The following is a 25,161-nucleotide window of genomic DNA, read 5'->3' on the forward strand; positions in this document are numbered from 1 at the left end:
GATGACACTGAGTTAGTGCCTAATTGAAATCCAACCCCTACTAAATTTTCCCACTTCGGTCTTTGCTATGGATATGTGCGTCACTAAGCGCAGAACACAGCGGTCGCAAGTCTCACTACAAATTGCTCAGAATTGGCTAGTACATGCACTGCAGAAAGTACAGCCACCAGTAGATCAACCAGAAATCAAATATATAGAACGCTACTGTATGCGTAAGTAAGCTCTTTGTATTCTCCTATGGCTATTTTCTAGCCAAGTATCAAAGCACACTACTATGCCAGATGAGATGACACTGAGTTAGTGCCTAATTGAAATCCAACCCCTACTAAATTTTCCCACTTCGGTCTTTGCTATGGATATGTGCGTCACTAAGCGCAGAACACAGCGGTCGCAAGTCTCACTACAAATTGCTCAGAATTGGCTAGTACATGCACTGCAGAAAGTACAGCCACCAGCAGATCAACCAGAAATCAAATATATAGAACGCTACTGTATGCGTAAGTAAGCTCTTTGTATTCTCCTATGGCTATTTTCTAGCCAAGTATCAAAGCACACTACTATGCCAGATGAGATGACACTGAGTTAGTGCCTAATTGAAATCCAACCCCTACTAAATTTTCCCACTTCGGTCTTTGCTATGGATATGTGCGTCACTAAGCGCAGAACACAGCGGTCGCAAGTCTCACTACAAATTGCTCAGAATTGGCTAGTACATGCACTGCAGAAAGTACAGCCACCAGCAGATCAACCAGAAATCAAATATATAGAACGCTACTGTATGCGTAAGTAAGCTCTTTGTATTCTCCTATGGCTATTTTCTAGCCAAGTATCAAAGCACACTACTATGCCAGATGAGATGACACTGAGTTAGTGCCTAATTGAAATCCAACCCCTACTAAATTTTCCCACTTCGGTCTTTGCTATGGATATGTGCGTCACTAAGCGCAGAACACAGCGGTCGCAAGTCTCACTACAAATTGCTCAGAATTGGCTAGTACATGCACTGCAGAAAGTACAGCCACCAGCAGATCAACCAGAAATCAAATATATAGAACGCTACTGTATGCGTAAGTAAGCTCTTTGTATTCTCCTATGGCTATTTTCTAGCCAAGTATCAAAGCACACTACTATGCCAGATGAGATGACACTGAGTTAGTGCCTAATTGAAATCCAACCCCTACTAAATTTTCCCACTTCGGTCTTTGCTATGGATATGTGCGTCACTAAGCGCAGAACACAGCGGTCGCAAGTCTCACTACAAATTGCTCAGAATTGGCAAGTACATGCACTGCAGAAACTACAGCCACCAGCAGATCAACCAGAAATCAAATATATAGAACGCTACTGTAGGCTTCAAGAAGCTGTTTGTATTCTCCTATGGCTATTTTCTAGCCAAGTATCAAAGGAAGCACACTACTATGCCAGATGAGATGACACTGAGTTATTGCCTAATAGAAATCCAACCCCTACTGAATTTTCCCACTTCGGTCTTTGCTATGGATATGTGTGCCACTAAGAGCTAAACACAACGGTAGCAAGTCCCCCTGCTAATTCCTCACAAAATGGTAAAAGATGCAAATTAAAATAAAAAAAGTAGAACGTTATTGTAGCCCTAAGAAGGGCTGTTGGGTTCTTTGAGAATCACTCCTGCCTAACAGTAAGCTAATAGAACACCCTAACGCTTTCCCTGACCAGCAGCAGCTCTCTCCCTAGCGGCATCCAGAGACAGAATGATCCGAGCAGCGCGGCCAGCGGCTAGTCTATCCCAGGGTCACCTGATCTGGCCAGCCAACCACTGCTATCGACGTGTAAGGGTACCACGTCATGCTGGGTGGAGTGCAGAGTCTCCTGGCTTGTGATTGGCTCTGTTTCTGGCCGCCAAAAAGCAAAACGGCGGGAGCTGCCATTTTCTCGAGCGGGCGAAGTATTCGTCCGAGTAACGAGCAGTTTCGAGTACCCTAATGCTCGACCGAGCATCAAGCTCGGACGAGCATGTTCGCTCATCTCTAGTGACAATACTCAAAGATGAGAGGGTTTCATCACACATCTAGAAAATATTCGGATCATGTGAGAGAAAAACGAGATGCGTATAGATGACAAAATATAAACTTTATTGGTATAACATTTAAAACATACTTAAAAACCCAAGAAAGGATTGGGTGCATATCACAAAGGCTCCCCAGAGCAACCTCATGCATAAACGGTATACAAACCGTAAAGAATACAGTACATAAGCAAAAAGTTGTAAAAAGTGCACACAGATATAAACTAGGACCAAGGAATATAGTTGGAAATATCAAAAAATGTATATATATATCAAAAAGTATATTATATCATACAATCAGTGTATACCAAGGTCCAATAGCAGCAAATAAATACATAAAGTGCAAAGTTACATTACCAATTAAAAAGGTGCGATCCGGGGAGAGAGAGATGCCCCACGCGTATCGCCCGGCTCAGCGGGCTTCCCCTGACGAAGCCCGCTGAGCCGGGCGATACACGTGGGGCATCTGATTGATTTGTTAAATATTTTGATATCTCTCTGAATGAAGGAGTTATAGAACCTCTCATTACAGCAATTAACTTGGCAGTAGCACTTGTTATTGATGTTCTATGTATTGGTACAATGGCTGCGATTTATTGGTTGTAGTAGTGGGGAATTCGTTGATGCATCTGATGTGCCAGACCTCTTCAAACCGACCCAGTTGTAGGCCAACTGTACTTTTATTCTCATCTCTTCGTTTTACAGTGCCCCGCAAGAATTGATGGCATATAAAAGCACGCTTGTAATCGAGGACTCGTAAAACATTCTCAGGATCTTATTGCATTCATTGACCGACCTGAGTCTCCTTAGAAAGTAAGACCTTGATGCGGCATTAAAATAATTGCAAAAAACTGTCAAAGATGGATGCGTTTTCAAAAACGCATGCGATTTTTAACGGGCTGCTTAAAAATGGCCCAAAAATGGGATCAAAAATGGGATCAAGTGCCGTCGACCTTATGACCTCATGGTAGATATTTAAAGTAATAACACATACACCAAAAATATTAATAAATATTCATATCAAATCTCCCACTTTATCTCTGTATCTCTATCTTGACTCACACATTTGTGTCTTATACTCATTCCCTATAATAAACAATCAAAGCTCAGAGCTCATAATATATTCTACCGTATGACGTTCCCTGAGTCACAGAGAGCGGCTGTGCAAAATTTGGTGATTGTAAACGTGAGGGGTATATATGATATATGTGGGGGCACAGTGTGGTCAGTTGTGGTTTGAGTTGTGTATATGATATATGTGGGGGTACAGTGTGGTCAGTTGTGGTGTGAGGGGTATATATGATATATGTGGGGGGTACAGTGTGGTCAGTTGTGGTGTGAGGGGTATATATGATATATGTAGGGGTAAAGTGTGGTCAGTTGTGGTGTGAGGGGTGTATATTATATATGTGGGGACACAGTGTGGTCAGTTGTGGTGTGAGGGGTATATATGATATATGTGGGACGCAGTGTGATCAGTTGTGTTGTGAGGGGTATATATGGTATATGTGGGACGCAGTGTGGTCAGTTGTGGTGTGAGGGGTATATATGATATATGTGGGGGCACAGTGTGGTCAGTTGTGGTTTGAGTTGTGTATATGATATATGTGGGGGTACAGTGTGGTCAGTTGTGGTGTGAGGGGTATATATGATATATGTGGGGTACAGTGTGGTCAGTTGTGGTGTGAGGGGTATATATGATATATGTGGGGGGTACAGTGTGGTCAGTTGTGGTGTGAGGGGTATATATGATATATGTAGGGGTAAAGTGTGGTCAGTTGTGGTGTGAGGGGTGTATATTATATATGTGGGGGCACAGTGTGGTCAGTTGTGGTGTGAGGGGTATATATGATATATGTGGGGGCACAATGTGGTCAGTTGTGGTGTGAGGGGTATATATGATATATGTGGGGGCACAGTGTTTTGAGTTGTGGTGTGAGGGGTATATATGATATATGTGGGGGCACAGTGTTGTCAGTTGTGGTGTGAGGGGTATATATGATATATGTGGGGGCACAGTGTTGTCAGTTGTGGTGTGAGGGGTATATATGATATATGTGGGGGCACAGTGTTGTCAGTTGTGGTGTGAGGGGTATTTATGATATATGTGGAGCACAGTGTGGTCAGTTGTGGTGTGAGGGGTATATATGATATATGTGGGGGCACAGTGTGGTCAGTTGTGGTGTGAGGGGTATATATGAGATACATGGGGGGTACAGTGTGGTCAGTTGTGGTGTGAGGGGTATATATGATATATGTGGGGTACAGTGTGGTCAGTTGTGGTGTGAGGGGTATATATGATATATGTGGGGGCACAATGTGGTCAGTTGTGGTGTGAGGGGTACATATGATATATGTGGGGGCACAGTGTTTTCAGTTGTGGTGTGAGGGGTATATATGATATATGTGGGGGCACAGTGTTTTCAGTTGTGGTGTGAGGGGTATATATGATATATGTGGGGGCACAGTGTGGTCAATTGTGGTGTGAGGGGTATATATGATATATGTGGGGGCACAGTGTTGTCAGTTGTGGTGTGAGGGGTATATATGATATATGTGGAGCACAGTGTGGTCAGTTGTGGTGTGAGGGGTATATATGACATATGTGGGGGCACAGTGGGGTCAGTTGTGGTGTGAGGGGTATATATGATATATGTGGGGGGCACAGTGCGGTCAGTTGTGTTGTGAGGGGTATATATGATATATGTGGGGGTACAGTCTGGTCAGTTGTGGTGTAAGGGGTATATATGATATATGTGGGGTACAGTGTGGTCAGTCGTGGTGTGAGGGGTATATATGATATATGTGGGGGCACAATGTGGTCAGTTGTGGTGTGAGGGGTATATATGATAAATGTGGGAGGCAGTGTGATCAGTTGTGGTGTGAGGGATATATATGAAAATATGGGGGCACAGTGTGATCAGTTGTGTTGTGAGGGGTATATATGGTATATGTGGGACGCAGTGTGGTCAGTTGTGGTGTGAGTGGCATATGTGATATATGTGGGGTCACTGTGTGGTCAGTTGTGGTATGAGGGGTATATATGATATATGTAGGGGTAAAGTGTGGTCAGTTGTGGTGTGAGGGGTATATATGATATATGTGGGGGCACAGTGTTTTGAGTTGTGGTGTGAGGGGTATATATGATATATGTGGGGGCACAGTGTTGTCAGTTGTGGTGTGAGGGGTATATATGATATATGTGGAGCACAATGTGGTCAGTTGTGGTGTGAGGGGTATATATGATATATGTGGGGAACAGTGTGGTCAGTTGTGGTGTGAGGGGTATATATGATATATACACTCACCGGCCACTTTATTAGGTACACCTGTCCAACTGCTCGGTAACACTTAATTTCTAATCAGCCAATCACATGGCGGCAACTCAGTGCATTTAGGCATGTAGACATGGTCAAGACAATCTCCTGCAGTTCAAACCGAGCATCAGTATGGGGAAGAAAGGTGATTTGAGTGCCTTTGAACGTGGCATGGTTGTTGGTGCCAGAAGGGCTGGTCTGAGTATTTCAGAAACTGCTGATCTACTGGGATTTTCACGCACAACCATCTCTAGGGTTTACATAGAATGGTCCGAAAAAGAAAAAACATCCAGTGAGCGGCAGTTCTGTGGGCGGAAATGCCTTGTTGATGCCAGAGGTCAGAGGAGAATGGGCAGACTGGTTCGAGCTGATAGAAAGGCAACAGTGACTCAAATCGCCACCCCTTACAACCAAGGTAGGCAGAAGAGCATCTCTGAACGCACAATACGTCGAACTTTGAGGCAGATGGGCTACAGCAGCAGAAGACCAAACCGGGTGCCACTCCTTTCAGCTAAGAACAGGAAACTGAGGCTACAATTTGCACAAGCTCATCGAAATTGGACAGTAGAAGATTGGGAAAAACGTTGCCTGGTCTGATGAGTCTCGATTTCTGCTGCGACATTCGGATGGTAGGGTCAGAATTTGGCGTCAACAACATGAAAGCATGGATCCATCCTGCCTTGTATCAACGGTTCAGGCTGGTGGTGGTGGTGTCATGGTGTGGGGAATATTTTCTTGGCACTCTTTGGGCCCCTTGGTACCAATTGAGCATCATTGCAACGCCACAGCCTACCTGAGTATTGTTGCTGACCATGTCCATCCCTTTATGAGCACAATGTACCCTGTAACATCTGATGGCTACTTTCAGCAGGATAATGCGCCATGTCATAAAGCTAGAATCATCTCAGACTGGTTTCTTGAACATGACAATGAGTTCCCTGTACTCAAATGGCCTCCACAGTCACCAGATCTCAATCCAATAGAGCATCTTTGGGATGTGGTGGAACGGGAGATTCGCATCATGGATGTGCAGCTGACAAATCTGCGGCAACTGTGTGATGCCATCATGTCAATATGGACCAAAATCTCTGAGGAATGCTTCCAGCACCTTGTTGAGTCTATGCCACGAAGAATTGAGGCAGTTCTGAAGGCAAAAGGGGGTCCAACCCGTTATTAGCATGGTGTACCTAATAAAGTGGCCGGTGAGTGTATTTGGGGCACAGTGTGGTCAGTTGTGGTGTGAGGGGTATATATGATATATATTTGGGGCACAGTGTGGTCAGTTGTGTTGTGAGGGGTATATATGATATATGTGGAGCACAGTGTGGTCAGTTGTGGTGTGAGTGGTATATATGGTATATGTGGGGGGCACTGTGTGGTCAGTTGTGGTGTGAGGGGTATATATGATGTATGTGGGGGCACAGTGTTTTGAGTTGTGGTGTGAGGGGTATATATGATATATGTGGGGGCAAAGTGTTGTCAGTTGTGGTGTGAGGGGTATATATGATATATGTGGAGCACAGTGTGGTCAGTTGTGGTGTGAGTGGTATATATGGTATATGTCGGGGGCACTGTGTGGTCAGTTGTGGTGTGAGGGGTATATATGATGTATGTGGGGGCACAGTGTTTTGAGTTGTGGTGTGAGGGGTATATATGATATATGTGGGGGCACAGTGTTGTCAGTTGTGGTGTGAGGGGTATATATGATATATGTGGAGCACAGTGTGGTCAGTTGTGGTGTGAGTGGGATATATGGTATATGTAGGGGCACAGTGTTGTCAGTTGTGGTGTGAGGGGTATATATGATATATGTGGGGAACAGTGTGGTCAGTTGTGGTGTGAGGGGTATATATGATATATATTTGGGGCACAGTGTGGTCAGTTGTGTTGTGAGGGGTATATATGATATATGTGGAGCACAGTGTGGTCAGTTGTGGTGTGAGTGGTATATATGGTATATGTGGGGGCACAGTGTTGTCAGTTGTGGTGTGAGGGGTATATATGATATATGTGGGGGCACAGTGCGGTCAGTTGTGGTGTGAGGGGTATATATGATATATGTGGGGTTACAGTGTGGTCAGTTGTGGTGTGAGGGGTATATATGATATATGTGGGGTACAGTGTGGTCAGTTGTGGTGTGAGGGGTATATATGATATATGTGGGGGCACAATGTGGTCAGTTGTGGTGTGAGGGGTATATATGATTAATGTGGGGGGCAGTGTGGTCAGTTGTGGTGTGAGGGGTATATATGATAAACATAGGGGCACAGTGTGATCAGTTGTGTTGTGAGGGGTATATATGATATATGTGGAGCACAGTGTGGTCAGTTGTGGTGTGAGTGGTATATATGGTATATGTGGGGGCACAGTGTTGTCAGTTGTGGTGTGAGGGGTATATATGATATATGTGGAGCACAGTGTGGTCAGTTGTGGTGTGAGGGGTATATATGATATATGTGGGGAACAGTGTGGTCAGTTGTGGTGTGAGGGGTATATATGATATATGTGGAGCACAGTGTGGTCAGTTGTGGTGTGAGGGGTATATATGATATATGTGGGGAACAGTGTGGTCAGTTGTAGTGTGAGGGGTATATATGATAAATGTGGTGGGTAGTGTGGTCAGTTGTGGTGTGAGGGGTATATATGATATATCTGGGGGCACACTGTTGTCAGTTTTGGTGTGAGGGGTAAATATGATATATGTGGGGGCACAGTGTGATCAGTCGTGGTGTGAGGGGTATATATGATTAATGTGGGGGGCAGTGTGGTCAGTTGTGGTGTGAGGGGTATATATGATAAATATAGGGGCACAGTGTGATCAGTTGTGTTGTGAGGGGTATATATGATATATGTGGAGCACAGTGTGGTCAGTTGTGGTGTGAGTGGTATATATGGTATATGTGGGGGCACAGTGTTGTCAGTTGTGGTGTGAGTGGTATATATGATATATGTGGAGCACAGTGTGGTCAGTTGTGGTGTGAGGGGTATATATGATATATGTGGGGAACAGTGTGGTCAGTTGTGGTGTGAGGGGTATATATGATATATGTGGAGCACGGTGTGGTCAGTTGTGGTGTGAGAGGTATATATGATATATGTGGGGAACAGTGTGGTCAGTTGTGGTGTGAGGGGTATATATGATATATATTTGGGGCACAGTGTGGTCAGTTGTGTTGTGAAGGGTATATATGATATATGTGGAGCACAGTGTGGTCAGTTGTGGTGTGAGTGGTATATATGGTATATGTGGGGGCACAGTGTTGTCAGTTGTGGTGTGAGGGGTATATATGATATATGTGGAGCACAGTGTGGTCAGTTGTGGTGTGAGGGGTATATATGATATATGTGGGGAACAGTGTGGTCAGTTGTGGTGTGAGGGGTATATATGATATATATTTGGGGCACAGTGTGGTCAGTTGTGTTGTGAGGGGTATATATGATATATGTGGAGCACAGTGTGGTCAGTTGTGGTGTGAGTGGTATATATGGTATATGTGGGGGCACAGTGTTGTCAGTTGTGGTGTGAGGGGTATATATGGTATATGTGGGGGCACAGTGTTGTCAGTTGTGGTGTGAGTGGTATATATGATATATGTGGAGCACAGTGCGGTCAGTTGTGGTGTGAGGGGTATATATGATATATGTGGGGATCAGTGTGGTCAGTTGTGGTGTGAGGGGTATATATGATATATATATTTGGGGCACAGTGTGGTCAGTTGTGTTGTGAGGGGTATATATGATATATGTGGAGCACAGTGTGGTCAGTTGTGGTGTGAGTGGTATATATGGTATATGTGGGGGCACAGTGTTGTCAGTTGTGGTGTGAGGGGTATATATGATATATGTGGAGCACAGTGTGGTCAGTTGTGGTGTGAGGGGTATATATGATATATGTGGGGGAACAGTGTTGTCAGTTGTGGTGTGCGAGGTATATATGATATATGTGGAGCACAGTGTGGTCAGTTGTGGTGTGAGGGGTATATATGATAAATGTGGGGGGCAGTGTGGACAGTTGTGTTGTGAGTAGAGATGAGCGAGCACTAAAATGCTCGGGTGCTTGTTATTCGAGACAAACTTTTCCTGATGCTCGAGTGCTCGTCTCGAATAACGAGCCCTATTGAAGTCAATGGGAGCCCCGCGCATTTTTCAAAGGGACCATGGTCCAGGAATAAAATGTGTTATTTAATTGAAAAAGAATGTCTTCTGATAAGTTAGCAGATGTATGCAAACATCTGCAATCTATTCTTCACTGTTCCGCACGTATATTATCACCCGACAAGTTAGTAGATGTGAAGAACAGTGAAGAATAGAATAGAAACAGTGAACACAGTGACCACAGGATCATTTAAGTGAAAAACACAGTGAAGAATAGATTACAGATGTTCGGCACATCTGCTTACTTGTCGGGAGATACGCTGTCCCGGGATCCGCTCCTCTTCTTCCACTGAAGTCTCCCCGATCTCTCTGCCCTTCCCGATGTCTCTGTGCCCTCCGCTGCCCCGGTGTTTCCGTGCCTGCTGCTCCCCCGCTGTCTCCATCCCCGCCGCTTCCCCGGTGTCTCCGTGCCTGCCGCTGCCCTGCTGTCTCCGTGCCTGCCGCTGCCTGTGCTGCTCCCCGGTGTCTCTGTGCTGCTCCCTGTTGTCTCTGTCCTGCTCACCGTGTTCTTCAATGTGTTCTTCACATACTATTTTGTTCGCACCGTTCCGCGCGTATCTTCCGACAAGTAAGCAGATGTGCCGAACAACTGTAATATATTCTTCACTGTGTTTTTCACTTAAATGATCCTGTGTTCACTGTTTTTATTCTATTCTTCACTGTTCTTCACTGTTTTTTTTTAATTAAATGCTCGATCTCGAGCAGGGGAAATACTCGTCCGAGCAACGAGCCGTTTCGAGTACCTTAATACTCGAACGAGCATCAAGCTCGGACGAGTATACTCGCTCATCTCTAGTTTTGAGGGTTATATATGATATATGTGGGGGCACAGTGTTGTCAGTTGTGGTGTGAGGGGTATATATGATATATGAGGAGCACAGTGTGGTCAGTTGTGAGAGGGGTATATATGATAAATGTGGGAGGCAGTGTAATCAGTTGTGGTGTGAGGGGTATATATGATATATGTGGGGGCACAGTGTGATCAGTTGTGGTGTGAGGGGTATATATGATATATGTGGGGGGCAGTTTGGTCAGTTGTGGTGTGAGGAGTATATATGTTAAATATGGGGGCACAGTGAGATCAGTTGTGTAGTAAAGGGTATATATGATATATGTGGGGCACAGTGTGGTCAGTTGTAGTGTGAGGGGTATATATGATATATGTGGGGGCACAGTGCGGTCAGTTGTGGTGTGAGGGGTATATATGATATATGTGGGGGCACAGTGTGGTCAGTTGTTGTGTGAGGGGTTTAAATGATATATGTGGAGCACAGTGTGGTCAATTGTGGTGTGAGTGGTATATATCATATATGTGGGGGCACAGTGTTGTCAGTTGTGGTGTGAGGGGTATATATGATATATGTGGGGGCACAGTGTTGTCAGTTGTGGTGTGAGGGGTATATATGATATATGTGGAGCACAGTGTGGTCAGTTGTGGTGTGAGGGGTATATATGATAAATGTGGGGGCAGTGTGGTCAGTAGTGGTGTAAGGGGTATATATGATATAAATGGGGGCACAATGTGGTCAGTAGTGGTGTAAGGGGTATATATGATATAAATGGGGGCACAATGTGGTCAGTTGTGGTGTGAGGGGTATATATGATATATGTGGAGCACAGTGAGGTCAGTTGTGGTGTGAGGGGTATATATGATATATGTGGGGGCACAGTGTGGTCAGTTGTGGTGTGAGGGGTATATATGATATATGTGGGGGGCACAGTGCGGTCAGTTGTGTTGTGAGGGGTATATATGATATATGTGGGGGTACAGTCTGGTCAGTTGTGGTGTAAGGGTTATATATGATATATGTGGGGGCACAGTGTGGTAAGTTGTGGTGTGAGGGTATATATGATATATGTGGGGGCACAGTGTGGTCAGTGGTGGTGTGAACGGTATATATGATATATGTGGGGGCACAATGTGGTCAGTTGTGGTGTGAGGGTATATATGATATATGTGGGGGCACAGTGTGGTCAGTTGTGGTGTGAGGGGTATATATGATATATGTGGGGGCACAATGTGGTCAGTTGTGGTGTGAGGGGTATATATGATATATGTGGGGGCACAGTGTGGTCAGTTGTGGTATGAGGGTTTTTTATGATATATGTGGGGGCACAGTGTGGTCAGTTGTGGTGTGAGGGGTATATATGATATATGTGGGGGCACAGTGTGGTCATTTGTGGTGTGAGGGGTATGTATGATATATGTGGGGGCACAATAGGGTCAGTTGTGGTGTGAGGGGTATATATATGTAGGGCAAAGTGTGGTCAGTTGTGGTGTGAGGGGTATATATGATATATTTGGGGACACAGTGTGGTCAGTTGTGGTGTGAGGGGTGTATATGATATATGTGGGGGCACAGTGTGGTCAGTTGTGGTATGAGTTGTGTATATGATATATGTGGGGGCACAGTGTGGTCAGTTGTGGTGTAAGGGGTATATATGATATATGTGGGGGCACAGTGTGGTCAGTTGTGGTGTGAGGGGTATATATGATATATGTGGGGGCACAGTGTGGTCAGTTGTGGTGTGAGGGGTATATATGATATATGTGGGGGCACAGTGTGGTCAGTTGTGGTGTGAGGGGTATATATGATATATGTGGGGGCACAGTGTGGTCAGTTGTGGTGTGAGGGGTATATATGATATATGTGGGGGCACAGTGTGGTCAGTTGTGGTGTGAGGGGTATATATGATACATGTGGGGGCACAGTGTGATCAGTTGTGGTGTGAGGGGTATATATGATGTATGTGGGGGCACAGTGTGGTCAGTTGTGATTTGTGGTTTTATATGATATATGTGGGGGCACAGTGTGATCAGTTGTGGTGTGAGGGGTATATGTGATATATATGGGGGCACAGTGTGGTCAGTTGTGGTGTGAGGGGTATATATGATATATGTGGGGGCACAGTGTGGTCAGTTGTGATTTGTGGTTTTATATGATATATGTGGGGGCACAGTTTGGTCAGTTGTGGTGTGAGGGTTTATATGATATATGTGGGGGCACAGTGTGGTCAGTTGTGGTGTGAGGGGTATATATGATATATGTGGAGGCACAGTGTGGTCATTTGTGGTGTGAGGGGTATATATGATATGTGTGGGGGCACAATGGGGTCAGTTGTGGTGTGAGGGGTATATATATGTAGGGCAAAGTGTGGTCAGTTGTGGTGTGAGGGGTATATATGATATATGTGGGGACACAGTGTGGTCAGTTGTGGTGTCAGTGGTGTATATGATATATGTGGGGGCACAGTGTGGTCAGTTGTGGTATGAGTTGTGTATATGATATATGTGGGGGCACAGTGTGGTCAGTTGTGGTGTGATGGGTATATATGATATATGTGGGGGCACAGTGTGGTCAGTTGTGGTGTGAGGGGTATATTTGATATATGTGGGGGCACAGTGTGGTCAGTTGTGGTGTGAGGGGTATATATGATATATGTGGGGGCACAGTGTGATCAGTTGTGGTGTGAGGGGTATATATGATATATGTGGGGGCACAGTGTGGTCAGTTGTGGTGTGAGGGGTATATATGATATATGTGGGGGCACAGTGTGGTCAGTTGTGATTTGTGGTTTTATATGATATATGTTGGGGCACAGTGTGATCAGTTGTGGTGTGAGGGGTATATATGATATATGTGGGGGCACAGTGTGGTCAGTTGTGGTGTGAGGGGTATATATGATATATGTGGGGGCACAGTTTGGTCAGTTGTGGTGTGAGGGGTATATATGATATATGTGGGGGCACAGTGTGGTCAGTTGTGATTTGTGGTTTTATATGATATATGTGGGGGCACAGTGTGGTCAGTTGTGGTGTGAGGGTATATATGATATATGTGGGGGCACAGTTTGGTCAGTTGTGGTGTGAGGGTATATATGATAAATGTGGGGGCACAGTGTGGTAAGTTGTGGTGTGAGGGGTATATATAATATATGTGGGGGCACAGTGTGGTCATTTGTGGTATGAGGGGTATTTATGATATATGTGGGGGCACAATGGGGTCAGTTGTGGTGTGAGGGGTATATATATGTAGGGCAAAGTGTGGTCATTTGTGGTGTGAGGGGTATATATGATATATGTGGGGGCACAGTGTGGTCAGTTGTGGTATGAGTTGTGTATATGATATATGTGGGGGCACAGTGTGGTCAGTTGTGGTGTGAGGGGTATATATGATATATGTGGGGGCACAGTGTGGTCAGTTGTGGTATGAGTTGTGTATATGATATATGTGGGGGCACAGTGTGGTCAGTTGTGGTGTGAGGGGTATATATGATATATGTGGGGGCACAGTGTGGTCAGTTGTGGTGTGAGGGGTATATATGATATATGTGGGGGCACAGTGTGGTCAGTTGTGGTGTGAGGGGTATATATGATATATGTGGGGGCACAGTGTGGTCAGTTGTGGTATGAGGGTTTTTTATGATATATGTGGGGGCACAGTGTGGTCAGTTGTGGTGTGAGGGGTATATATGATATATGTGGGGGCACAGTGTGGTCATTTGTGGTGTGAGGGGTATGTATGATATATGTGGGGGCACAATAGGGTCAGTTGTGGTGTGAGGGGTATATATATGTAGGGCAAAGTGTGGTCAGTTGTGGTGTGAGGGGTATATATGATATATTTGGGGACACAGTGTGGTCAGTTGTGGTGTGAGGGGTGTATATGATATATGTGGGGGCACAGTGTGGTCAGTTGTGGTATGAGTTGTGTATATGATATATGTGGGGGCACAGTGTGGTCAGTTGTGGTGTAAGGGGTATATATGATATATGTGGGGGCACAGTGTGGTCAGTTGTGGTGTGAGGGGTATATATGATATATGTGGGGGCACAGTGTGGTCAGTTGTGGTGTGAGGGGTATATATGATATATGTGGGGGCACAGTGTGGTCAGTTGTGGTGTGAGGGGTATATATGATATATGTGGGGGCACAGTGTGGTCAGTTGTGGTGTGAGGGGTATATATGATATATGTGGGGGCACAGTGTGGTCAGTTGTGGTGTGAGGGGTATATATGATATATGTGGGGGCACAGTGTGGTCAGTTGTGGTGTGAGGGGTATATATGATACATGTGGGGGCACAGTGTGATCAGTTGTGGTGTGAGGGGTATATATGATGTATGTGGGGGCACAGTGTGGTCAGTTGTGATTTGTGGTTTTATATGATATATGAGGGGGCACAGTGTGATCAGTTGTGGTGTGAGGGGTATATGTGATATATGTGGGGGCACAGTGTGGTCAGTTGTGGTGTGAGGGGTATATATGATATATGTGGGGGCACAGTGTGGTCAGTTGTGATTTGTGGTTTTATATGATATATGTGGGGGCACAGTTTGGTCAGTTGTGGTGTGAGGGTTTATATGATATATGTGGGGGCACAGTGTGGTCAGTTGTGGTGTGAGGGGTATATATGATATATGTGGAGGCACAGTGTGGTCATTTGTGGTGTGAGGGGTATATATGATATATGTGGGGGCACAATGGGGTCAGTTGTGGTGTGAGGGGTATATATATGTAGGGCAAAGTGTGGTCAGTTGTGGTGTGAGGGGTATATATGATATATGTGGGGACACAGTGTGGTCAGTTGTGGTGTCAGTGGTGTATATGATATATGTGGGGGCACAGTGTGGTCAGTTGTGGTATGAGTTGTGTATATGATATATGTGGGGGCACAGTGTGGTCAGTTGTGGTGTGATGGGTATATATGATATATGTGGGGGCACATTGTGGTCAGTTGTGGTGTGAGGGGTATATTTGATATATGTGGGGGCACAGTGTGGTCAGTTGTGGTGTGAGGGGTATATATGATAAATGTGGGGGCACAGTGTGATCAGTTGTGGTGTGAGGGGTATATATGATATATGTGGGGGCACAGTGTGGTCAGTTGTGGTGTGAGGGGTATATATGATATATGTGGGGGCACAGTGTGGTCAGTTGTGATTTGTGGTTTTATATGATATATGTTGGGGCACAGTGTGATCAGTTGTGGTGTGAGGGGTATATATGATATATGTGGGGGCACAGTGTGGTCAGTTGTGGTGTGAGGGGTATATATGATATATGTGGGGGCACAGTTTGGTCAGTTGTGGTGTGAGGGGTATATATGATATATGTGGGGGCACAGTGTGGTCAGTTGTGATTTGTGGTTTTATATGATATATGTGGGGGCACAGTGTGGTCAGTTGTGGTGTGAGGGTATATATGATATATGTGGGGGCACAGTTTGGTCAGTTGTGGTGTGAGGGTATATATGATAAATGTGGGGGCACAGTGTGGTAAGTTGTGGTGTGAGGGGTATATATAATATATGTGGGGGCACAGTGTGGTCATTTGTGGTATGAGGGGTATATATGATATATGTGGGGGCACAATGGGGTCAGTTGTGGTGTGAGGGGTATATATATGTAGGGCAAAGTGTGGTCATTTGTGGTGTGAGGGGTATATATGATATATGTGGGGGCACAGTGTGGTCAGTTGTGGTATGAGTTGTGTATATGATATATGTGGGGGCACAGTGTGGTCAGTTGTGGTGTGAGGGGTATATATGATATATGTGGGGGCACAGTGTGGTCAGTTGTGGTATGAGTTGTGTATATGATATATGTGGGGGCACAGTGTGGTCAGTTGTGGTGTGAGGGGTATATATGATATATGTGGGGGCACAGTGTGGTCAGTTGTGGTGTGAGGGGTATATATGATATATGTGGGGGCACAGTGTGGTCAGTTGTGGTGTGAGGGGTATATATGATATATGTGGGGGCACAGTGTGGTCAGTTGTGGTATGAGGGTTTTTTATGATATATGTGGGGGCACAGTGTGGTCAGTTGTGGTGTGAGGGGTATATATGATATATGTGGGGGCACAGTGTGGTCATTTGTGGTGTGAGGGGTATGTATGATATATGTGGGGGCACAATAGGGTCAGTTGTGGTGTGAGGGGTATATATATGTAGGGCAAAGTGTGGTCAGTTGTGGTGTGAGGGGTATATATGATATATTTGGGGACACAGTGTGGTCAGTTGTGGTGTGAGGGGTGTATATGATATATGTGGGGGCACAGTGTGGTCAGTTGTGGTATGAGTTGTGTATATGATATATGTGGGGGCACAGTGTGGTCAGTTGTGGTGTAAGGGGTATATATGATATATGTGGGGGCACAGTGTGGTCAGTTGTGGTGTGAGGGGTGTATATGATATATGTGGGGGCACAGTGTGGTCAGTTGTGGTGTGAGGGGTATATATGATATATGTGGGGGCACAGTGTGGTCAGTTGTGGTGTGAGGGGTATATATGATATATGTGGGGGCACAGTGTGGTCAGTTGTGGTGTGAGGGGTATATATGATATATGTGGGGGCACAGTGTGGTCAGTTGTGGTGTGAGGGGTATATATGATACATGTGGGGGCACAGTGTGATCAGTTGTGGTGTGAGGGGTATATATGATGTATGTGGGGGCACAGTGTGGTCAGTTGTGGTGTGAGGGGTATATATGATATATGTGGGGGCACAATGGGGTCAGTTGTGGTGTGAGGGGTATATATATGTAGGGCAAAGTGTGGTCAGTTGTGGTGTGAGGGGTATATATGATATATGTGGGGACACAGTGTGGTCAGTTGTGGTGTCAGTGGTGTATATGATATATGTGGGGGCACAGTGTGGTCAGTTGTGGTATGAGTTGTGTATATGATATATGTGGGGGCACAGTGTGGTCAGTTGTGGTGTGAGGGGTATATATGATATATGTGGGGGCACAGTGTGGTCAGTTGTGGTATGAGTTGTGTATATGATATATGTGGGGGCACAGTGTGGTCAGTTGTGGTGTGAGGGGTATATATGATATATGTGGGGGCAGAGTGTGGTCAGTTGTGGTATGATTTGTGTATATGATATATGTGGGGGCACAGTGTGGTCAGTTGTGGTGTGAGGGGTATATATGATATATGTGGGGGCACAGTTTGGTCAGTTGTGGTGTGAGGGGTATATATGATATATGTGGGGGCACAATGTGGTCAGTTGTGGTGTGAGGGGTATATATGATATATGTGGGGGCACAGTGTGGTCAGTTGTGGTATGAGGGTTTTTTATGATATATGTGGGGGCACAGTGTGGTCAGTTGTGGTGTGAGGGGTATATATGATATATGTGGGGGCACAGTGTGGTCATTTGTGGTGTGAGGGGTATGTATGATATATGTGGGGGCACAATAGGGTCAGTTGTGGTGTGAGGGGTATATATATGTAGGGCAAAGTGTGGTCAGTTGTGGTGTGAGGGGTATATATGATATATTTGGGGACACAGTGTGGTCAGTTGTGGTGTGAGGGGTGTATATGATATATGTGGGGGCACAGTGTGGTCAGTTGTGGTATGAGTTGTGTATATGATATATGTGGGGGCACAGTGTGGTCAGTTGTGGTGTAAGGGGTATATATGATATATGTGGGGGCACAGTGTGGTCAGTTGTGGTGTGAGGGGTATATATGATATATGTGGGGGCACAGTGTGGTCAGTTGTGGTGTGAGGGGTTTATATGATATATGTGGGGGCACAGTTTGGTCAGTTGTGGTGTGAGGGGTATATATGATATATGTGGGGGCACAGTGTGGTCAGTTGTGGTGTAAGGGGTATATATGATATATGTGGGGGCACAGTGTGGTCAGTTGTGGTGTGAGGGGTATATATGATACATGTGGGGGCACAGTGTGATCAGTTGTGGTGTGAGGGGTATATATGATGTATGTGGGGGCACAGTGTGGTCAGTTGTGATTTGTGGTTTTATATGATATATGTGGGGGCACAGTGTGATCAGTTGTGGTGTGAGGGGTATATGTGATATATGTGGGGGCACAGTGTGGTCAGTTGTGGTGTGAGGGGTATATATGATATATGTGGGGGCACAGTGTGGTCAGTTGTGATTTGTGGTTTTATATGATATATGTGGGGGCACAGTTTGGTCAGTTGTGGTGTGAGGGTTTATATGATATATGTGGGGGCACAGTGTGGTCAGTTGTGGTGTGAGGGGTATATATGATATATGTGGAGGCACAGTGTGGTCATTTGTGGTGTGAGGGGTATATATGATATATGTGGGGGCACAATGGGGTCAGTTGTGGTGTGAGGGGTATATATATGTAGGGCAAAGTGTGGTCAGTTGTGGTGTGAGGGGTATATATGATATATGTGGGGACACAGTGTGGTCAGTTGTGGTGTCAGTGGTGTATATGATATATGTGGGGGCACAGTGTGGTCAGTTGTGGTATGAGTTGTGTATATGATATATGTGGGGGCACAGTGTGGTCAGTTGTGGTGTGATGGGTATATATGATATATGTGGGGGCACAGTGTGGTCAGTTGTGGTGTGAGGGGTATATATGATATATGTGGGGGCACAGTGTGGTCAGTTGTGGTGTGAGGGGTATATATGATATATGTGGGGGCACAGTGTGATCAGTTGTGGTGTGAGGGGTATATATGATATATGTGGGGGCACAGTGTGGTCAGTTGTGGTGTGAGGGGTATATATGATATATGTGGGGGCACAGTGTGGTCAGTTGTGGTGTGAGGGGTATATATGATATATGTTGGGGCACAGTGTGATCAGTTGTGGTGTGAGGGGTATATATGATATATGTGGGGGCACAGTGTGGTCAGTTGTGGTGTGAGGGGTATATATGATATATGTGGGGGCACAGTTTGGTCAGTTGTGGTGTGAGGGGTATATATGATATATGTGGGGGCACAGTGTGGTCAGTTGTGATTTGTGGTTTTATATGATATATGTGGGGGCACAGTGTGGTCAGTTGTGGTGTGAGGGTATATATGATATATGTGGGGGCACAGTTTGGTCAGTTGTGGTGTGAGGGTATATATGATAAATGTGGGGGCACAGTGTGGTAAGTTGTGGTGTGAGGGGTATATATAATATATGTGGGGGCACAGTGTGGTCATTTGTGGTATGAGGGGTATATATGATATATGTGGGGGCACAATGGGGTCAGTTGTGGTGTGAGGGGTATATATATGTAGGGCAAAGTGTGGTCATTTGTGGTGTGAGGGGTATATATGATATATGTGGGGGCACAATGGGGTCAGTTGTGGTGTGAGGGGTATATATATGTAGGGCAAAGTGTGGTCATTTGTGGTGTGAGGGGTATATATGATATATGTGGGGGCACAGTGTGGTCAGTTGTGGTATGAGTTGTGTATATGATATATGTGGGGGCACAGTGTGGTCAGTTGTGGTGTGAGGGGTATATATGATATATGTGGGGGCACAGTGTGGTCAGTTGTGGTATGAGTTGTGTATATGATATATGTGGGGGCACAGTGTGGTCAGTTGTGGTGTGAGGGGTATATATGATATATGTGGGGGCACAGTGTGGTCAGTTGTGGTGTGAGGGGTATATATGATATATGTGGGGGCACAGTGTGGTCAGTTGTGGTGTGAGGGGTATATTTGATATATGTGGGGGCACAGTGTGATCAGTTGTGGTGTGAGGGGTATATATGATATATGTGGGGGCACAGTGTGGTCAGTTGTGGTGTGAGGGGTATATATGATATATGTGGGGGCACAGTGTGGTCAGTTGTGGTATGATTTGTGTATATGATATATGTGGGGGCACAGTGTGGTCAGTTGTGGTGTGAGGGGTATATATGATATATGTGGGGGCACAGTTTGGTCAGTTGTGGTGTGAGGGTATATATGATATATGTGGGGGCACAGTGTGGTCAGTTGTGGTGTGAGGGGTATATATGATATATGTGGGGGCACAGTGTGGTCATTTGTGGTATGAAGGGTATATATGATATTTGTGGGGGCAAAATGGGGTCAGTTGTGGTGTGAGGGGTATACATATGTAGGGCAAATTGTGGTCAATTGTGGTGTGAGGGGTATATATGAAATATGTGGGGACACAGTGTGGTCAGTTGTGGTGTGAGGCGTGTATATGATATATGTGGGGGCACAGTGTGGTCAGTTGTGGTATGTGTTGTGTATATGATAAATGTGGGGGCACAGTGTGGTCAGTTGTGGTGTGAGGGGTATATATGATATATGTGGGGGCACAGTGTGGTCAGTTGTGGTGTCAGGGGTATATATGATATATGTGGGGGCACAGTGTGGTCAGTTGTGGTGTGTGGGGTATATATGATATATGTGGGGGCACAGTGTGATCAGTTGTGTTGTGAGGGGTATATATGATATATGTGGGGGCACAGTGTGGTCAGTTGTGGTGTGAGGGGTATATATGATATATGTGGGGGCACAGTGTGGTCAGTTGTGATTTGTGGTTTTATATGATATATGTGGGGGCACAGTGTGATCAGTTGTGGTGTGAGGGGTATATATGATATATGTGGGGGCACAGTGTGGTCAGTTGTGGTGTGAGGGTATATATGATATATGTGGGGGCACAGTGTGGTCAGTTATGGTGTGAGGGTATATATGATATATGTGGGGGGCACTGTTTGGTCATTTGTTGTGTGAGGGGTATATATGATATATGTGGGGACACAGTGTGGTCAGTTGTGGTGTGAGGGGTGTATATTATATAAGTGGGGGCACAGTGTGGTCAGTTGTGGTGTGAGGGGTATATATGATATATGTGGGGGCACAGTGTGGTCAGTTGTGGTGTGAGGGTATATATGATACATGTGGGGGCACAGTGTGGTCAGTTGTGGTGTGAGGGGTATATATGATATATGTGGGGGCACAGTGTGGTCAGTTGTTGTGTGAGGGGTATATATGATATATGTGGGGACACAGTGTGGTCAGTTGTGGTGTGAGGGGTGTATATGATATATGTGGGGGCACAGTGTGGTCAGTTGTGGTGTGAGGGGTATATATGATATATGTGGGGGCACAGTGTGGTCAGTTGTTGTGTGAGGGGTATAAATGATAAATCATGAATTATAAGTCTTGTGTTCATTCTCAGTATGGACATTTTTTCTTTCTGTTGTGGGAATGCTCTGGGTCACAGTTTGGAGGGATCATTTGGGAATTTTAGTGATATCGTTTGGAATATTGGCCCTATGGTAGTACTATTTGGTATTTTTAGAATTATTGTTATTTGGCTGGTGAGGTGCTCAAAATTCGAATTGTTTTGGTAAGGGCATGAATTGATGAAACTCGCCAAAACTAATGATACCATTGTTTCTAATATTTCTAGCGCTTTGGCTGATATTTTACACATTTGATAATATTAGTAAGTTGTATCTTTAACCCCTTTGCGCACCTAGACTTGATACTACGTCATAGGATGCAGGTCGTTCCGCACCTTGAGGTAGTATCACGTCATGGAGATCGCAAGGACTGTGCCCGTGCGATATCCGCGGGATACCGGTGGTACACGGTAGCCGGTATCCCGCAGCAACAGCCGGGATCACGACTATCTCGATCCCGGCTGTTTAACCTTATAGACGCTGCGGTCATAGTGACCACTATCAAATAAAACATAAAAAAGTGAAAATCACCAAAAAAGCACAACATATTGGGTATCACAATGTCAGACACAACCCATACAATAAAATAAAATTGTCACTAAACCCGTACTGTGAACTCCGTAAAAAAACACAAAAAAGTTAAATTTACCCGAACATGATACCAAGAAAAAGTAGAGCTTGTCCCGCAAAAAATAAACTCTAAACCAGCGCTGTAAACAAAAAAATATAAATGTTCTGCCCATTGTTACATAGCGATACAAAAACAAGCAAATTTCTCACAAAATTAGTTCTATATTCTGCAAAACAAGTTAACCATAAAAAAGCCATATAGATGTGGTATCACGGTAATCGTGATGACCCGTAGAATAAAGATAACACATTAATTTTATGGTACGGTGAACGTCCGGCGAAAAAAATGCTAAAAAGCATAAAAAAGAATTAATGATTTTTTTTAACCACCATATAGAAAGAGTTAATAAAATTTGATTATTAGCTATTGAGCCCCCCTGTAAATGATGTACCTGAAAAGTGGATCTCATCCACAAAAAAAAAAAAAAAAAAAAATCTAACATGTGTCCAAATTACAAAAAATAAACATTTTATATCCTGTACAATGTGACATTGCAGATCTGCTCTGAATGGCGCCTCCTTCTGTTCTGTGCCCGGCCGTGCGCCCATACAGCAGTCACCACCACATATGGGGGATCCATATACTTGGGAGAAATTGGGTATCAAACTTTGTGGAGTTTTTTGTCATGTAATACTTTGTGACGGTTTAATTTTTGGCCAAAATTAATACATTGTCTAAAAAAATTACAGCTTGTAAATTACACCTCCATTTTGTTTTAACCCCTGTGAAGCATCTAAAGGGTTAACGCACTTCTTAAAGTTGATTTTTTTCACACATTCAAGGTCAGAGTTTCTATAATGGCGTGATACATGAGGTTTTACTGCTATTTAGACCTCTGAACGTCACTTACAGCTGAGCAGGTGCCTCTAAATGAGGGATTTGCCGATTTTCATAAAAATGAGAAAAATTGCACCCAAAATTCTGCACCTCCTAACAACCGAAAAAAGAGAGAGGATGCATAAAAACCCTGTGCCGATATAAAGCAGACATTCGGGAAATGTTAGTTATGAAGTTACTTGGGTGCTATGACCGTCTGCCTGAAAAGCAGAAAATGTTGAACTTTGAAAATGAAGAATCTTTAGAAATTTTTGCCAAATTTAAATTTTTTTTCATAACTAAACACAAAAGATTTCATCAAAATGTTTCTATTACTTTGAAGTACAATGTGTGGCGGTAAAATAATCTCAAAATCCCCTGGATATGTTAAAGCGTCACAAAGTTATAACCTCCTATAAGGACACAGGGCAAATTTTATAAATCAGGCCTGGTCCTAAAGGTCTACAATGGCTTAGACACGAAGGGGTTAAGATATGTTATTGTGGGAGGGGGCCCCGCATTGACTGTGGAGTCAGGTGGCCCCATCGTTAGTGAGGTGCTCCATACTGCTGGGACCCTGCCGGCATGGTGGTAGTGGGAAGAAGGGTAATAGAAAGGGGCTTAGTGTCTTTATTGCAGTAAAATGCACAGTAGATCTTATGGATAAGCACTTAGAAAGTTAATATACCAATTGCATGTATACAGTGTGGATATATAGATGCACTGAGGGATCAGGAGGAAGGCGCATGGAGCATGCCCGATGACTTGGCAAATTAAGTGGCGATTCCCAGATCCATGAGTCCTGCCATGTGAAGTGTAGGGTGCCTCATGCACCTAGTGCTGGCATTGTATGGGTGCACACTCCCCGTCCATGGAAGTCTGATGACTCTCGGTGGTGCTGAGCTTTCTAGGGCTGTGCCGTACACTCCCGATGTCTGTGAGGACTTCTGCCTGCTGTCAGCTGTGTCTGTGCTGAATAATTGATGGGTCGTTAGTGCTAGCCCTTTCACATGAATAAAATGCATAGTAAAATGCCTAAATGGCTCACCACGCCCCCTTTAACCAGATAAAATTGGGTTAAAAGTGGAGGGGGTTGACTGACTGGTCTGAGACTCCCTATTATAAGTAAGCCTTTCCTATTATAAGAAGTCTGTTCTTAGTGAGCAGAGCCTCATGATCCAGCTCACTTAGAAGAGCCGGACTTTCCATCACTACACGGAATATGTGGCCACATAACGCCTTCCCTGTGAAGTTTGTTACCTGTTACTTTTCTGGCCGTGCTTTACCTCTCCTAGTCCTGTGGCCGCATGCCCCCTCCCCTATGAACTCTTCCTTCTTGGCAGTGCTCCATCTCTCTGGGGTTTTATGGCTACACGCCCTCCCTATGTGGAGTTTGCTAAGAAGAATAGGACCATCCTGAGTGAGGAGGGGGGGCAGGGTTGTGGAGTCTGAAGCTGATGACCTGAGGGAGAAGCATGTTGCCTGTTATATCACTTGACTCTGCTGGATGATGATGGCGCGTGCTTCAGAGAGGAGCCCCCTACCCCCGAAACCTGCTGGACAAGCATTTGTGGCCTGCGGATACTTTAGGGGTTGGCATATGGTCAAGAAGAGGGTGAGAGCCTTTGTATTTATGTTCCATCTCATGTGGCAATGGCCTTAATACTGTGTCCCACCCTAGTTCTGAGCTACATGAACTGCTGTGTATTCCATTAAATCTTGCCCCCCCCTTATTTGTTTGTCGATCAGCTTCAAGTTGTCCTTATTTTATGAACTATTTTGTGGACGTGTGACTAACATGTTACTGCATGGTGTGAACAGTGCTATAGTTCTGCTGAGTACTAATCCCGGGTCGATCTAGCAGTCCTGTCCATTTTATTATTCTGTGGATTAGCCTATTACCCTGACCCAGTTAGTCCTGGGGATGCATTCAGAACTTTCTTGTGGTCCTGGGATTATTGTATGGTCTACATTTTGATTTTGCATTGTCCTGGGTTGTCTTGGGCAATTTTGTCGTCTTAATCTTTTTGTATTTACTGCCAGATCTGGTCTGGACTTAAATTGTTGCTGTATTGTTTCGTTGCGTCACTGTAGGGCTATGACAAAGGACGGTTCTGTCCAGAACATTTTTGTGTATTTTTGGTACCAACATGTTTTTAACAAGATGAAATAAATAGCGTTTTTATATTATTTCAGTTTACAGTTTTTCTGTGTGCTGGACTTGAAACATGATTATTCAGGACTGTTGACTGACC

The 25,161-nt window shown here is 44.8% G+C and overlaps 2 protein-coding genes across 2 annotated transcripts in view; both read left to right on the forward strand.

Moving 5' to 3' along the window:
* The window catches only part of LOC140129129 (vomeronasal type-2 receptor 26-like), a 94,780-nt gene that overhangs the window by 64,667 nt on the left and 4,952 nt on the right, over window positions 1-25,161 (forward strand). The gene's annotated exons all lie outside the window — the stretch shown is intronic.
* LOC140113606 (vomeronasal type-2 receptor 26-like) overlaps window positions 24,359-25,161 on the forward strand; it is a 174,578-nt gene continuing 173,775 nt past the window's right edge. The window contains exon 1 of the mRNA XM_072132650.1: window positions 24,359-24,521. The gene's annotated coding sequence lies outside the window, so the exon portion shown is untranslated. The remainder of the gene's footprint in view (window positions 24,522-25,161) is intronic.

This window comes from Engystomops pustulosus, chromosome 1, assembly GCF_040894005.1.
Source record: "Engystomops pustulosus chromosome 1, aEngPut4.maternal, whole genome shotgun sequence".
Taxonomy (NCBI): domain Eukaryota; kingdom Metazoa; phylum Chordata; class Amphibia; order Anura; family Leptodactylidae; genus Engystomops; species Engystomops pustulosus.